The 15,181-nt window shown below is 43.4% G+C and overlaps 1 protein-coding gene across 2 annotated transcripts in view; it reads left to right on the top strand.

The window, feature by feature from the left end:
- The window catches only part of MINDY4B (MINDY family member 4B), a 137,886-nt gene that overhangs the window by 21,850 nt on the left and 100,855 nt on the right, over positions 1-15,181 (top strand). Inside the window, exon 2 of one of the 2 annotated variants that reach the window (XM_073629081.1) lies at positions 8,246-8,352. The exons of the other annotated variant lie outside the window; for it this stretch is intronic. The gene's annotated coding sequence lies outside the window, so the exon portion shown is untranslated. The remainder of the gene's footprint in view (positions 1-8,245; positions 8,353-15,181) is intronic. 2 annotated transcript variants of the gene reach the window in all.

Raw genomic sequence — 15,181 nt, 5'->3', positions numbered from 1 at the left:
AGTTATGAGGAAAGGTTGCGAGCACTGAACTTATTCTCTCTGGAGAAGAGACGCTTGAGAGGGGATATGATTTCCTTGTCAAAAGAAGTTTATACAATGTTATAAAGATACATAAAGTAAGTTTACAAGGATCTATAAAGTAAGCTCATTGTTTTACAGTAGGGTTTATATAGGTAAATATCATGAAATTTCAAATATTAAACATTGGGTTCACGTAAACCTAAATTAAAGATATATATCATTTCCTTAGTTACTTTTGTAGGTATTTAAATGATTTATACCTACTATACATATTGTTTACAAGTAGAGTGTATATAGGTCAAATAAATTCTGATAATAAGCTTTAATCGTAAGGTGGAGAAAAGGAAAGAGAAAGAAGAAAAAGGGTTGAAAGGTAGAGGTATGGTCCACAAGGTTGTCCCGCTCGTCAGTTTATTATTCTTTTTAGTTCTCTTTGAAGCCTTAGAATGGGTGTCTCTGTAAGTCATTTAATCTGTTACCATGGCAACAGGACAGAGTCATTGAAGTTTGACAGGAACTGTTGTTTTATCCAAGGATGCCAAAGTTTTTCAAATTTTGGAATTTGATTTTGATCGATGGCTACCATCTTAGCATGGGACATTGTATTATTCATTCTGTGAATTGTTTCTGCTAGTACCAATGTAGGAGATTTCCATGCCTTGGCCACTGGAGAGGGGATATGATTTAAATTTACAAATACTGTACTGGTGACCCCACAATAGGGATAAAACTTTTTTGCAGAAGAGAGTTTAACAAGACTCGTGGCCACTCATTACAATTAGAAGAAAAGAGGTTTAACCTTAAACTACGTAGAGGGTTCTTTACTGTAAGAGCGGCAAGGATGTGGAATTCTCTTCCACAGGCGGTGGTCTCAGCGGGGAGCATTGATAGCTTCAAGAAACTATTAGATAATCACCTGAATGACCGCAACATACAGGGATATACAATGTAATACTGACACATAATCACACACATAGGTTGGACTTGATGGACTTGTGTCTTTTTTCAACCTCATCTACTATGTAACTGCTTCAAAGCATTTTACAAGATGGCAAACAGAAGAAGTCCAGCCACATATACATCACCACTAGGAGAGAACAAAAAAAATATAATATCAATCATTATGTCTAACTACGTCCCAATGGGGACTAGTCGTTATCCATAGGATGCACAGATATAATGTAAGATTACCATAGATAATTACCATATTCTTAGCACCACTCCAAAAAGCACACCGCTCATCATTTGGACTTACTACACTGACTATATAGTCAATTTGGCGCCAAAAACGGCATGCATAGTAATCAACGTCATATGTATCAGCTGTGGTAGTAGTCAGTAGAAGGTAAACTACAAACCTTGCTAAAAGGCATAAATTGGGATAAAATATTAGGAACAAAGAATACGGAGGAGAGATGGGTTTGCTTTAAGAGCATATTAAATAAGGGCATTAGCCAATGTATCCCATTGGGTAATAAATTTAAAAGAGCGAACAAACATCCTGGATGGCTTAACTCCAATGTAAAAATGCATATAAAAGCAAAGGAGAAGGCCTTCAAAAAATACAAGGTTGAGGGATCATCCACAGCATTCAGAATTTATAAAGAATGCAATAAGAAATGTAAGGGTGCAATTAGGTTGGCTAAGATAGAACATGAAAGACACATAGCGGAGGAGAGCAAAAAAAATCCCAAGAAATTCTTTAAGTATGTAAACAGTAAAAAAGGGAGGACAGACCATATTGGCCCCATAAAGAATGAGGAAGGACATCTGGTTACAAAGGATGGGGAGATGGCAGAGGTATTGAATTTATTCTTCTCCTCAGTCTTCACGAGTGAATCGGGGGGCTTCAGTAACCAAAACTGCAGGGTTTATCCTCATGACACAACACAGGAAGCACCTACATGGTTAACAGAGGACGGAATTAAAATTAGACTTGAGAAACTTAACATTAATAAATCACCGGGACCAGATGGCTTGCATCCGAGGGTACTTAGGGAACTCAGTCAGGTGATTGCCAGACCGTTGTTCCTAATTTTTACAGACAGTCTATTGACTGGAATGGTACCAGCTGATTGGAGAAAAGCCAATGTAGCACCAATATTTAAAAAGGGCCCAAAAAACATCCCTGGGAATTACAGACCAGTTAGCCTAACATCAATAGTATGTAAACTCTTGGAGGGGATGATAAGGGACTATATACAAGATTTTAGTAATAAGAATGATATCATTAGCAGTAATCAGCATGGATTCATGAAGAATCGTTCTTGCCAAACCAATCTATTAACCTTCTATGAGGAGGTGAGTTGCCATCTAGATAAAGGAAGGCCCGTAGACGTGGTGTATCTGGATTTTGCAAAAGCATTTGACACAGTTCCCCATAAACGTTTACTGTACAAAATAAGGTGCGTTGGCATGGACCATAGGGTGAGTACATGGATTGAAAACTGGCTACAAGGGCGTGTTCAGAGGGTGGTGATAAATGGGGAGTACTCAGAATGGTCAGGGGTGGGTAGTGGGGTTCCCCAGGGTTCTGTGCTGGGACCAATCCTATTTAATTTGTTCATAAACGACCTGGAGGATGGGATAAACAGTTCAATCTCTGTATTTGCAGACGATACTAAGCTAAGCAGGGCATTAACTTCTCCGCAGGATGTGGAAATCTTGCAAAAAGATCTGAACAAATTAATGGGGTGGGCGACTACATGGCAAATGAGGTTCAATGTAGAAAAATGTAAAATAATGCATTTGGGTGGCAAAAATATGAATGCAATCTATACACTGGGGGGAGAACCTCTGGGGGAATCTAGGATGGAAAAGGACCTGGGGGTCCTAGTGGAAGATAGGCTCAGCAATGGCATGCAATGCCAAGCTGCTGCTAATAAAGCAAACAGAATATTGGCATGCATTAAAAGGGAGATCAACTGCAGAGATAAAACGATAATTCTCCCACTCTACAAGACTCTGGTCTGCCCGCACCTGGAGTATGCTGTCCAGTTCTGGGCACCAGTCCTCAGGAGGGATGTACTGGAAATGGAGCGAGTACAAAGAAGGGAAACAAAGCTAATAAAGGGTCTGGAGGATCTTAGTTATGAGGAAAGGTTGCGAGCACTGAACTTATTCTCTCTGGAGAAGAGACGCTTGAGAGGGGATATGATTTCAATTTACAAATACTGTACTGGTGACCCCACAATAGGGATAAAACTTTTTCGCAGAAGAGAGTTTAATAAGACTCGTGGCCACTCATTACAATTAGAAGAAAAGAGGTTTAACCTTAAACTACGTAGAGGGTTCTTTACTGTAAGAGCGGCAAGGATGTGGAATTCCCTTCCACAGGCGGTGGTCTCAGCGGGGAGCATTGATAGCTTCAAGAAACTATTAGATAATCACCTGAATGACCGCAATATACAGGGATATGTAATGTAATACTGACACATAATCACACACATAGGTTGGACTTGATGGACTTGTGTCTTTTTTCAACCTCACCTACTATGTAACTATGTAACTATGTAATGATAACTAATGATGCAGTGCACTGTCAGAACAAACATCACAGCGCAGGCGCCGGCCCCGTTATCTGTCAAAATTGAAATCGAAACAGCGCACATACGCAGAGGACCAAAACATCCCCGCATATCAGGCACAGACAACTTCTAAATACAAACTCCCCTGCAAACAGCGCTAGCCTATCACAAAACACGAATAAGATTACCGTATTTATCGGCGTATAACACGCACTTTTTTCCCCTTAAAATAAGGGGAAAATCGTGGGTGCGTGTTATACGCCGATCCCCGCTATTTTGTGATGTGTCGGAGCGATCGCCGCGATCGCCGCCGACATTCACATAGCTTGAATTTTTAAACATGGTGCCGCGGAGTTCGGAGGGACTCGGGGGCGCTCGTTCAGCTGAACGAGCGCCGCCGAGGACACAGTGACTGGGCGGAGCCGAGATACACATAGCCGAGGGTTCTCGGCTTTTCTCGGCGCCGTTCACAGTCACGCCCAGTCCCGCCATTGGACCTGTGTTATGTCCATCATAGGGACTGGGCGTGACTGTGAACGGCGCCGAGAATAGCCGAGAACCCTCGGATATGTGTATCTCGGCTCCGCCCAGTTACTATGTCCTCGGCGGCGCTCGTTCAGTTGAACGAGCGCCCCCGAGTCCCTCCGAACTCCGCGGCGCCATGTTTAAAAATACAAACTAAACGTTTGTATGTCGGCGGCGACAAGGCTGCACGGACCACTGGGGACAAGGCTGCACTGGGGCAAAGCTGAACTGGGGCAAAGCTGAACTGGGGCAAAGCTGCACTGGGGCAAAGCTGCACTGGGGGCAAAGCTGCACTGGGGACAAAGCTGAACTGGGGCAAAGCTGCACTGGGACAAGGCTGCACTGGGGCAAAGCTGCACTGGGGCAAAGCTGCACTGGGGACAAGGCTGCACTGGGGCAAAGCTGCACTGACAAGGCTGCACTGGGGCAAAGCTGCACTGACAAGGCTGCACTGGACACTGGGGAAAGGCTGCAGATGAACATTTAAATGTAAGTTTTTTTTCCTTAAACTTCCCTCCTAAAAGTTTTTTTCCTTAAAATTCTCTCCTAAACTTGGGGTGCGTGTTATACGCCGGCGCGTGTTATACGCCGATAAATACGGTATATAAATTAACCCTCACATATCCTACCCTAGCAGGAGTCCTTGGTCACCAAATAATCAAAAAAAAATTAAATCAAAAAAAGGGGAAGTGAATGCAAGGATTCCCGGATGCCACCACCTCAACTCCACCCCCATGGTCGGGCAAATGGAAGTCAGAAAAACCTCCATAGCCCCCAGATATATGCCAAACCAGGTGGGACCCCTGCCTACAGACCCATACCGGATCTAAATCCTGTGTTCCATTGACATCACCAATCTGATCAAAAAACAATAATTCCAATGTAAGCATAACAAAGTTTGATTAATAATAATAATAATAATAATAATAATAATAATAATAATATATATATACTCTTTATATGTTTTCTCAATTAGGTCATTACATATCCTTCCATATCTCGCATATATTCCTTACAATTAAAAAAACTAACTAAGACATTATTTACATTTCCGATTTGATCAACACACATCAAAAGAGCGGACAGACATTATAGCTGGTAGAAATATGGATCATAGTGTGTAAATATTATTCCCATCTTTACCAGAGTCATTGAGACCAGGTGCTCGAACGGCATTCAACTTAAAAATCTATTTTGCTTTGCATTGAAGCAATCTTTAGTCAATATTACCACCCCGCGGGTCTTCTTTGACCCTTTCAAGGGCTGTAAAACAGACCATAGATGTATCATTTTAATGCTTCAACGCCACATGTCTCCCTATGGGCGTATACAATACATTTTTCCTAATGTAATATATGTGGTCGTATACTCGTCTCCAGAAATTTCTGCAGGTTTTACCGATGTAAAACGAACCACATTTACAAAAAGCAATATAAACAATCCCTTTTGTCTGGCAATTAGCGTGAAATTTCATATGGTATAACTCTCCATTAGGTAGGGTATACGACGTGCCCTCCAGCATCCAATCATCCAATCACAATACTAACAGTTGTTACATTTAAACATTCCAGGTCTTTCTTCCAAATTAACTCTGGACTCATGAAAGTGACTATGAACTATCTTTCAGAGATTGACATCTCCTGAAACTGATCTGTGGAGCATCACCAATAGTGCTTTGGGTAAAATAGATCAGATACATTCATACAACAATGACTATTTACATATTCCATACTCATGTGTCAACGCATTTCGCCAAGATTGCTTCATCAGGACACATGAAAACATTGTATGAATATATCTACAACAAAATAGTAATATTAAATAACATAGAAAAAAAACATTACAATATAATGTATATATATCTCCACTGCACAAGACATGTTATACTTACCTGCTCTGTGCAATGGTATTGCTAACAGCAGCCCAAACCTCCTCTTTTCGGGACCCCCAGTGACGATCTTAGCTCCTCCTTTTCTGTGTCTGACTCTAGCGAGTACTTGCTATGGGGTAGATGTGTGGGTTTGATTATGCACCGAGCTGGGTGCATCCATTGACACACAGAGCATGGCCCTGCCCTGCTCCCCACTCTCTGTTTACAGAATTTGACTGAGAGCAGCAGGCGCCAATGGCCTCCACTGCTCCCAGCCAAGCTTGTGAGAGCAGGGAAATAGGAGAGTAGACCAGCAAACTGGCACAGTGCTGGATCGATACAGGACTCACATAAGTATTTAGGAATGGGAAGGGCACGGCAAATGGCAAACGTTTTTTACCTTAAAGTGTCACTAAACTCACATCATAAAAAAACTATCAATAAATGATGTATTACATGCTGTTCATACTCACTCAATCACTATGAGATTAGTTTTCTCTATTCTGCAAAAAAACTGGTTGATCCTGCTGTTCTCCATCTCCCCCTTCTGTTCATGTCCTCAATTTAGCTAGGAGATTTGCAGCTGTGGTGGCAACTCTGCACATGCTCAGTTTGCAGTGAGTTTTTATGCTGAGCATTTCCTGCCTATCACATCTGAACAGCCCATGTGACTATAGAGACACGTTATGGGTGTATACACAGTGGTAAATGACAGCCCACTCCCTCCTTCCTCCTCCATGCTCACTAACCAGCTAAACACAATTGGGGCAGGATATTACTCAGTTTTCAGGGAGTTTCTATGCTGAGTATTTCCTCCCTATCACATCTGAGCAGCCCATGTGACTATAGAGGCACACATGTGGGTGTATACACAGTGGTAAATGACAGCCCACTCCCTCCCTCCTCCTCCATGCCCACTAACCCGCTTAAGACAATGGGGGTGGCATATTACCAGAGTCGTCTTTAATATTGATTGGACCCTGGGCAAATATTTTCTCTCCCCCCCCCCCCACCCACACACACACAGACTTAAGCCAGCTATAGACTGAGCAATTTTTTTCCCTGCAGCCACAGGTTGCAGGAAAGAAAATATCTAGATTCCCCCATCAACACAGTGTTGACAGGGGATTCCCTCCCGGGAAACCATTGTGTTCTCCTGGCAGGGGCAGCCATCCCCACCGGCAAAACACATGATTATTGCTAGCGGCTAGCAATGATCACAGCCTGCCAATACATGGTTCAAATCTTGGCCAGTTCCTGCTGAACTGGCTGAGATGCGAACTGTCAATGGCCGGCTTTATCTAAAAAAAGTTACTAATGTACACATAAAGAACTGGTCCACACTCACTGATTGGTTGCTAGAGATTACTGCACATCATTACTGCGCACTAATTGTTTGCTAGAGAGGTTACTGCACATCAATACCATTCACTATTTGGTTGCTAGAGGTTACTACACATTAATACCATTCCCTGATTGGTTGCTAGAGGTTACTGCACCTTAATACTATATACTGATTGGTAGCTGGAGAGGTCTGCACGTTATTACCATTCCCTGATTGATTGCTAGAGAGGTTACTGCACATTAATACCATTCCCTGATTGGTTGCTAGAGAGGTTACTGCACATTAACACCATTCACCAATTGCCAGCAACTTACCCTGTGTCCTCTTCTGCAAGTTTCACTGGTCCGGTCCTGCCCCGCTATTAATCTCTTTCTTCCTGACAAGAGAAGGGAGAAAAGAATCCACACACAGCCCGGTTTGTGTGTTTGATCTTTGTGCTGCTGACCGAAGAAGGGGGGGCGGGTGGGGGAACACAGAGCCGGTCTGTCTCACTTCCTGTCACAGTAGCTCCAGTTCTAACAGAGGGAGAAGCACGACTTGCGGCACGTACAGCCCACAGCTATCTCCTGTCACAGCATAGCCGCTTGAATTAATAGGCTCGGGGAGCAAATGGGGGATCGGCTGCACCCGCTACATGTGGAAAAATATTTGTGGGCAGCGTGGGCTCAGGGGGCAGCTGCGATGGGCCCCACAACAATGATAGGGCCCAGGGCAGCTGCCCCGTTTGCCCTGCGTCAAAGACGGCCTGGATATTACATGTAGATTAATGGAGGCTTTACCTCCCACTTAATCTTAGACAAAGGATGGAGGGACGTGACACAGCTTGTGACTGGCAGAAATCTGCTCACATCATGTCATTGCCAAAAAATAATAAAGATTTGATTTCAAATATATATTTGTATGACAAATTAAAACAGTTTTTTTTATTTTTCCTCTGTATTCTGTATTTTTTTTAAGATGTGACCAGCAGCAGAGGACTAGAAGCTCCTCCTGCTTTTGTCTTCCTGCAGACAAGCTGGGAAAGATCTGGGTCATGTGACAGCTGAATATCGATTAGGAAAAAGGTACTTAAATGTTTTTTTTATGAAAATAATTACAGTGCCATCATCCACATGCAGAAATAGAAGGGACAATGTAAATTAAGCAGCATGTGTTTAGTATCACTTTAATACAGGGAATGCATTAAGGTAAAAAAAACATTTTACCTTTAGAACCACTTAAAACAAGGCACAGAAAGACTCCATTGAAGGTAGGCTGTCCTATGTTTTAGTAGATTATTTTACTACTGTAAAACCAAGTAGTCATAAAACACATGGACTGTAATTTGAATTGCTCTACACTCAGTTTTTTTCAAGGCACTTGGCACTTTAAGGTGACAGATATCACAGTAAATGTACTTTAAAAGGGGCTTGATGGGAGTATAATTGAAAGATGTTCCTACACATTGCAAACGCAAAGCAAATGGACAGATTATCTGCTGTGTTCCATCAGACAATATGCTTCATTATAACTATTAGTACATTCATCTAGAAGGGTCATGTCATCTGTGCAAGCACATCGCCTTCTTGAAGGAGAACGAGGCAAGAGATAAACATCAAGAGCTATATTTTCCTTCTCAATTGTCACATCATGTTTTTCCTATTCTAGCAGTAAATGTTTGTGATTTAAGGTGTTACTAATCCCAAAACAGTAAAATTAGTCTGTATATGCAGCAAAACATGCTTGTTATAATCAATGTGGAGCAAAGGGGTTAATCCTCTGCATTGTGTATAAAGGCTGTGTGATCCTGTCTTCTCTGATCCTCCTCTTCTTTAACTGACTCCAACCCATATCTCGATAGGACAGAGCATTAGGAGTCAGGCTGCTCATGCACTTGGTGTGTATTACTAGAGAGTTTTTTTCTTGAGAAAGTGCATGTGATCAGCACAGGGCCAATCAGCACTGTCCAGACAGAGGATTAGAAGAGGATGAAAACTCCTCCTACATGATTAAGCACATACTCCCAATGAGAAAAGGTATTTAGCAGTTTATATTTACTAAATCTTTTACATTTCCATGTTCTTTTTTTTCTGTGGGAGACCAGATATAGTGAATGCAGGTTCTGGATTTAGTAACACTTTAAACACTTAAGCCCTGGAAGGTTTACCCCCTTCATGACCAGGCCATTTTTTGCAATACGGCCACTGGAACAGGAAAAGGTTTGACTGCACTCACAGGTTTGAAGCAAAAGTGAAGACTTTATTGAAGATAAAAATCATTAGACAACATCGTAGACATCATGACATCAATGCAGACTTGGCAGAGATGAATGCGTTTCATGAATCAGAATTCGCTTAGTCATAATCTGACAAACACTGGTAAGTATAACCCTTATATAGCATATACTTGGCTAAAATCGACCAGTGATTGATTATGCCAATTAACCCTTGTATCTGAGGTTTCTGAAACAAAACAGACAAAAACCACAATTACCACAAATAACTACAACCTATACAATAAAACCAGTACACATATAATAAAATAAAGGAAATAACCTTTAAACAGAGTCCTCCTTTGTATAGAAAAAAATTGTAGAAAAATGTCTCTCCCTGTTGCGGATAGCTGTCCCAACAGATAAGAGAAAAAAACACTTTAAAGAACACCACTAATGAAACAATCAAATATTTTTAAAAGAATCCTCAATATTAGTTTCATATATAGTGGTAATCAAAAAATTTTATAACAATCACACCTATGTTACACTGTATATGTACATAATGCTTGTATCTGTCAATACATGTCACTATTAATAAAAAAAAATTACAAAATAGTGATGTACACAACCCTAATGACTAGTATATAAGTATATAGACTGCAACAGGATACAAAAAAAAAAAAACACAACTTATTATATGAAAGGGCACTGCCCAGAGGGGGAACTGATTTTAGAACCAAGCAATTAAACTTCATAAGTAGGTATGAGCTTCGAGTTCAAGTCTAACTCATGTTCGACTCGAACATTAGCTGTTCGCAAGTTCGCCGAACAGCAAACAATTTGGGGTGTTCGCGGCAAATTCGAATGCCGCGGAACACCCTTTAAAAGTCTATGGGAGAAATCAAAAGTGCTAATTTTAAAGGCTTATATGCAAGTTATTGTCATAAAAAGTGTTTGGGGACCTGGGTCCTGTCCCAGGGGACATGGATCAATGCAAAAAAAAGTTTTAAAAACGGACGTTTTTTCAGGAGCAGTGATTTTAATAATGCTTAAAATCAAACAATAAAAGTGTAATATCCCTTTAAATTTCGTAGCTGGTGGGTGTCTATAGTATGCCTGTAAAGGGGCGCATGTTTCCCGTGTTTAGAACAGTCTGACAGCAAAATTACATTTCAAAGGAAAAAAGCCATTTAAAACTACTCGCGGCTATTGCATTGCCAGTCCGACAATACACATAGAAGTTCATTGATAAAAAGGCATGGGAATTCCCCACAGGGGAACCCCGAAACAAAATTTAAAAAAAAAATGACGTGGGGGTCCCCCTTCAGGTCTGGTATGGATATTAAGGGGAACCCCGGCCAAATTTTTTTAAAAAATGACGTGGGGGTCCCCCAAAAATCCATACCAGACCCTTATCCGAGCATGCAACCTGGCAGGCTGCAGGAAAAGAGGGGGGGACGAGAGAGCCAGGCCACATGCCCTCAACATTGGGAGGGTGCTTTGGGGTAGCCCCCCAAAACACCTTGTCCCCATGTTGATGAGGACAAGGGCCTCATCCCCACAACCCTGGCCGGTGGTTGTGGGGGTCTGCGGGCGGGGGGCTTATCGGACCCCCAGATCCCGGCCCCTCCCTGTGTGAAATGGTAAGGGGGTACCCCTACCATTTCACTAAAAAACTGTCAAAAATGTTAAAAATGACAAGAGACAGTTTTTGACAATTCCTTTATTTAAATGCTTCTTCTTTCTTCTATCTTCCTTCATCTTCTTCTTCTTCTGGTTCTTCTGGCTCTTCTGGTTCTTCCTCCGGCGTTCTCGTCCAGCATCTCCTCCACGGCGTCTTCTATCTTCTTCTCCTCGGGCCGCTCCGCACCCATGGCATGGGGGGAGGCTCCCGCTCTTCTCTTCATCTTCTTCTCTTCTTCATCTTCTTCTTCATCTTCTTCTTCATCTTCTTCTTTTCTTCTCTTCTTCTCTTCTTCTCTTCTTCTCTTCTTCATCTTCTTCTCCGGGCCGCTCCGCATCCATGCTGGCATGGAGGGAGGCTCCCACTGTGTGACGGCGTCTCCTCTTCTGACGGTTCTTAAATAACGGGGGGCGGGGCCACGGGACACACGGGACATGACGGGACTTCCCTGTGGCATTCCCCGTGACGTCACAGGGAAGACCCGTCAAGTCACCCTGCGTCAGAGGGGGGTGGGGTCACCGGGTGACCCCGCCCCCCGTTATTTAAGAACCGTCAGACGAGGAGACGCCGTCACACAGCGGGAGCCTCCCTCCATGCCAGCATGGATGCGGAGCAGCCCGGAGAAGAAAATTAAGAAGAGAAGAAGAGAAGAAGATGAAGAAGAGAAGAAGATGAAGAGAAGAGCGGGAGCCTCCCCCCATGCCATGGGTGCGGAACGGCCTGAGCAGAAGAAGATAGAAGACGCCGCAGAGGAGATGCTGGACGAGAACGCCGGAGGAAGAACCAGAAGAGCCAGAAGAAGAAGAAGAAGATGAAGGAAAATAGAAGAAAGAAGAAGCATTTAAATAAAGGAATTGTCAAAAACTGTCTCTTGTCATTTTTAACATTTTTGACAGTTTTTTAGTGAAATGGTAGGCCCTTACCATTTCACATGGGGGGGGCTGGGATCTGGGGGTCCCCTTGTTAAAGGGGGCTTCCAGATTCCGATAAGCCCCCCACCCACAGACCCCCACAACCACCGGCCAGGGTTGTGGGGATGAGGCCCTTGTCCTCATCAACATGGGGACAAGGTGTTTTGGGGGGCTACCCCAAAGCACCCTCCCAATGTTGAGGACATGTGGCCTGGTACGGTTCAGGAGGGGGGGCGCTCTCTTGTCCCCCTCTCTTTTCCTGCGGCCTGCCAGGTTGCGTGCTCGGATAAGGGTCTGGTATGGATTTTTGGGGGGACAACACGCCGTTTTTTTTTTGGTGCGGGGTTCACCTTAAAATCCACACCAGACCTGAAGGGTCTGGTATGGAATTTAGGGGGACCCCCACGTCATTTTTTTTTTTACATTTTGGCCGAAGCAGTGCAAAGTGGATTTACCACTTTATTTCGTAAATAACCCCCTCTGTGCTTGCTCCTAGCAAAAACATTTGGATTTCCTTGTGGGTATCTTTCTTTCCAAAACACAAGATATCAAATTCAATGGCAAATAAAAGACTGTAAAAGAAAACTATATTTTTACCAATATACAGTATAGCAGCATAACTTGGAAATATATGAAATAAACCTAAAAGTTGCCATTAAGTGTCCAAATGACCACCCTAACCCTATGGCATTCATCAGCATGTCATTTAGCAACAAGACACATTAATTAGATGTTAATAATTTAATGCAATGGCTTGTGTCTGTTAGCTAGCTGGATACTTAGTTACTTGCTTCTTTGTTTTCTAGTAATAGAAATCTTTGTTGAAATCCAAAACTTTCTGTCTGTTTACTGCTGAGGCAGAGATCTGGTATGAGCAAATGAGCATTGAAACGTCTTCATGGGGGAAATAACTGAAATCTTGGATTTTGCTTGTTAGTTACCTATCCTGACCTTCAACAACCTTGAGCCAGCCCGTGCTTCTTGACATACTTAAGTGAATATTTTGTAATTAACCTTATTTGAATATGTATGGTTCACTCTCACACATGGCATACTTCCCTGACATGCATTCCTTGACACATGGTATGTGAAATTTATATTGGATGAAAAGGGTTAGTGCGGCTTTTTATCTAGACTAGATGAATGCAGACTTCAGTGTCTAGTCCACCACGACACCCTGATTCTCATTGTAACAGCCTCCTCAATAGGACACAGACAGCATAAAAAAAATGAATGTTGGGGGCTTTAACCATCCCCTCTTCCCCTTTTTTGAGAACAGTCACAACCCATCTTCAGAGGAAAGAGGAATAGACATTATGGACTCTCTACCCCCTTTACCTATCGCACATCAGCATTGTAGACTTCTCTCATTATAGCTCGCTGATTTCTGCAGTCAGGTGCACTAGAATTCGCACTATTTTGAGAGCAGTATTTTTAACTGATGGCAATATGAAGCCAGGTGCAGCCTCTAGTTTAGCTATTGCTTTACATTATTACAATGGGAATGTAGAAAAAACTGAATACAGTAAATGCAAAAATCATTTGGTGATGGTTGTGGCCTACAGCATGGGTGTGCTTAGCAATTTTTTTTTCTGGGTACAATAGAAGTAGTAATGGCTGCTCAAAATATGCAAAATCACTCAGAACAATGTAACTATTTTTCCATAGTGCATCATTTTTATCATTCAGCTTTCTTTTGTTAAAGCGCAGTTCCACCCAAAAGTGGAAGCCCCGCTTATCTGACCCAACCCCCCCCCCCCCCCCATCCTCTGGTGCCACATTTGGCACCTTTCGGGTAGAGGAGGGAAGAACTACCTGTTTTTGACAGGTACCCGTCCCCACTTCTGAGAGATACTGCACCCTCCTCCTTCCCCCACCACCGGGCCATTCAGAAATCGCAGCGTGCTTCATGCATGAGCAGTGGGGAATCGGCTGTAGAGCTGAAAGGCTTCACTGCCAGGTTCCCTTACTACGAATGGCGGTGGCAGCACCCAAGAGCAGATGGAAACATGGGCTGGGGTGTTAACATCGCTGGATTCCAGGACAGGTAAGTTTCCTAATATTAAAAGTCAGCAGCTACAGTATATGTAGCTGCTGACTTTAAATTTTTTGCTGGGGCGGGCAGAACTCCTCTTTAAGTAATACTTCCATGGGCATGGCTATAACAAGACGCTCAGAAAATTCAGACAATATAAAGCCCAATTAAAAGTTGAGTTTAAATTAGCTAAACATATTCCTAGTGCATCAAAACAAAGTACTATATAACGCTTGGTTTTGTTTAGCCAAAGCCGGGGAGGAAAACCATGTCCCTTACCAGCAGTGGCAGGCCCATCAATTAGGGGCACCCCCAAACGCCACCCCCTCTATCCACGGGCCGCTACCCCCTCCACCTTCTAGCGATGCGATGCTCTATCCATTGCCGCCGCCACCCCCTATTCATGCGTCTGGCCCCTTTCAGGAAGTACAGAGGGGGGGGTGTTTTTTTGAAGCAACTGATTAGAGCCAGAGGCTTTAATAGGCTTCAAAATAGGATGAGCTCATGGCGCAGAGCATTGCGCTATGAGCCAACCCAGGTGTTACAACAGCAAATTAATATTCGCTGTTGCAACACTGATCCTCCTCCTGGCCAAATGGAAAGCAAGTCAGATACCGGTCACCCGATTGGCTGAAAGGACAGGCGATCCTATTGGATAGGAGGAGGAGAAGACACAGGAGCCTCTACCTGATGCCAGCCGCAGTCTGATGTCTTCCGATGCCCCAATCCCCACAGCTCCTTGATGTCCGCCGCTGCCCAATCCCCGCCTCTGCCCGATGCCTGCCGCCTAGATGGGGTAAGTGGATCGACTGGCAGACAGTGAGCGTGCAGGGGGGGGTGGGGGGCTTTGAGGTGCTATGGAGGGGGGGTGGCCGCTCCCCCCAAACAAAAAACCACGAGCCGCCACTGCCTACTAGCATGCTGCAGGAAAGGAAGCAATGGTCTGATATATCCCCTGTGGAGTCAGACCTATAGATTTGTAATTATGAGGTGGGCTGAGTTGAGTGGCGTGCGGGCTTCAAGAGCGGAAGAACATCACTGGAAGATGAAAAGAGATCAGGAAGACCCT

The sequence above is a fragment of the Aquarana catesbeiana genome, linkage group LG04 (genome assembly GCF_042186555.1).
Source record: "Aquarana catesbeiana isolate 2022-GZ linkage group LG04, ASM4218655v1, whole genome shotgun sequence".
Classification (NCBI taxonomy): Eukaryota; Metazoa; Chordata; class Amphibia; order Anura; family Ranidae; genus Aquarana; species Aquarana catesbeiana.
Note: the sequence above shows the minus strand (reverse complement) of the source record. Positions and strands in the feature narration are given on the sequence as shown.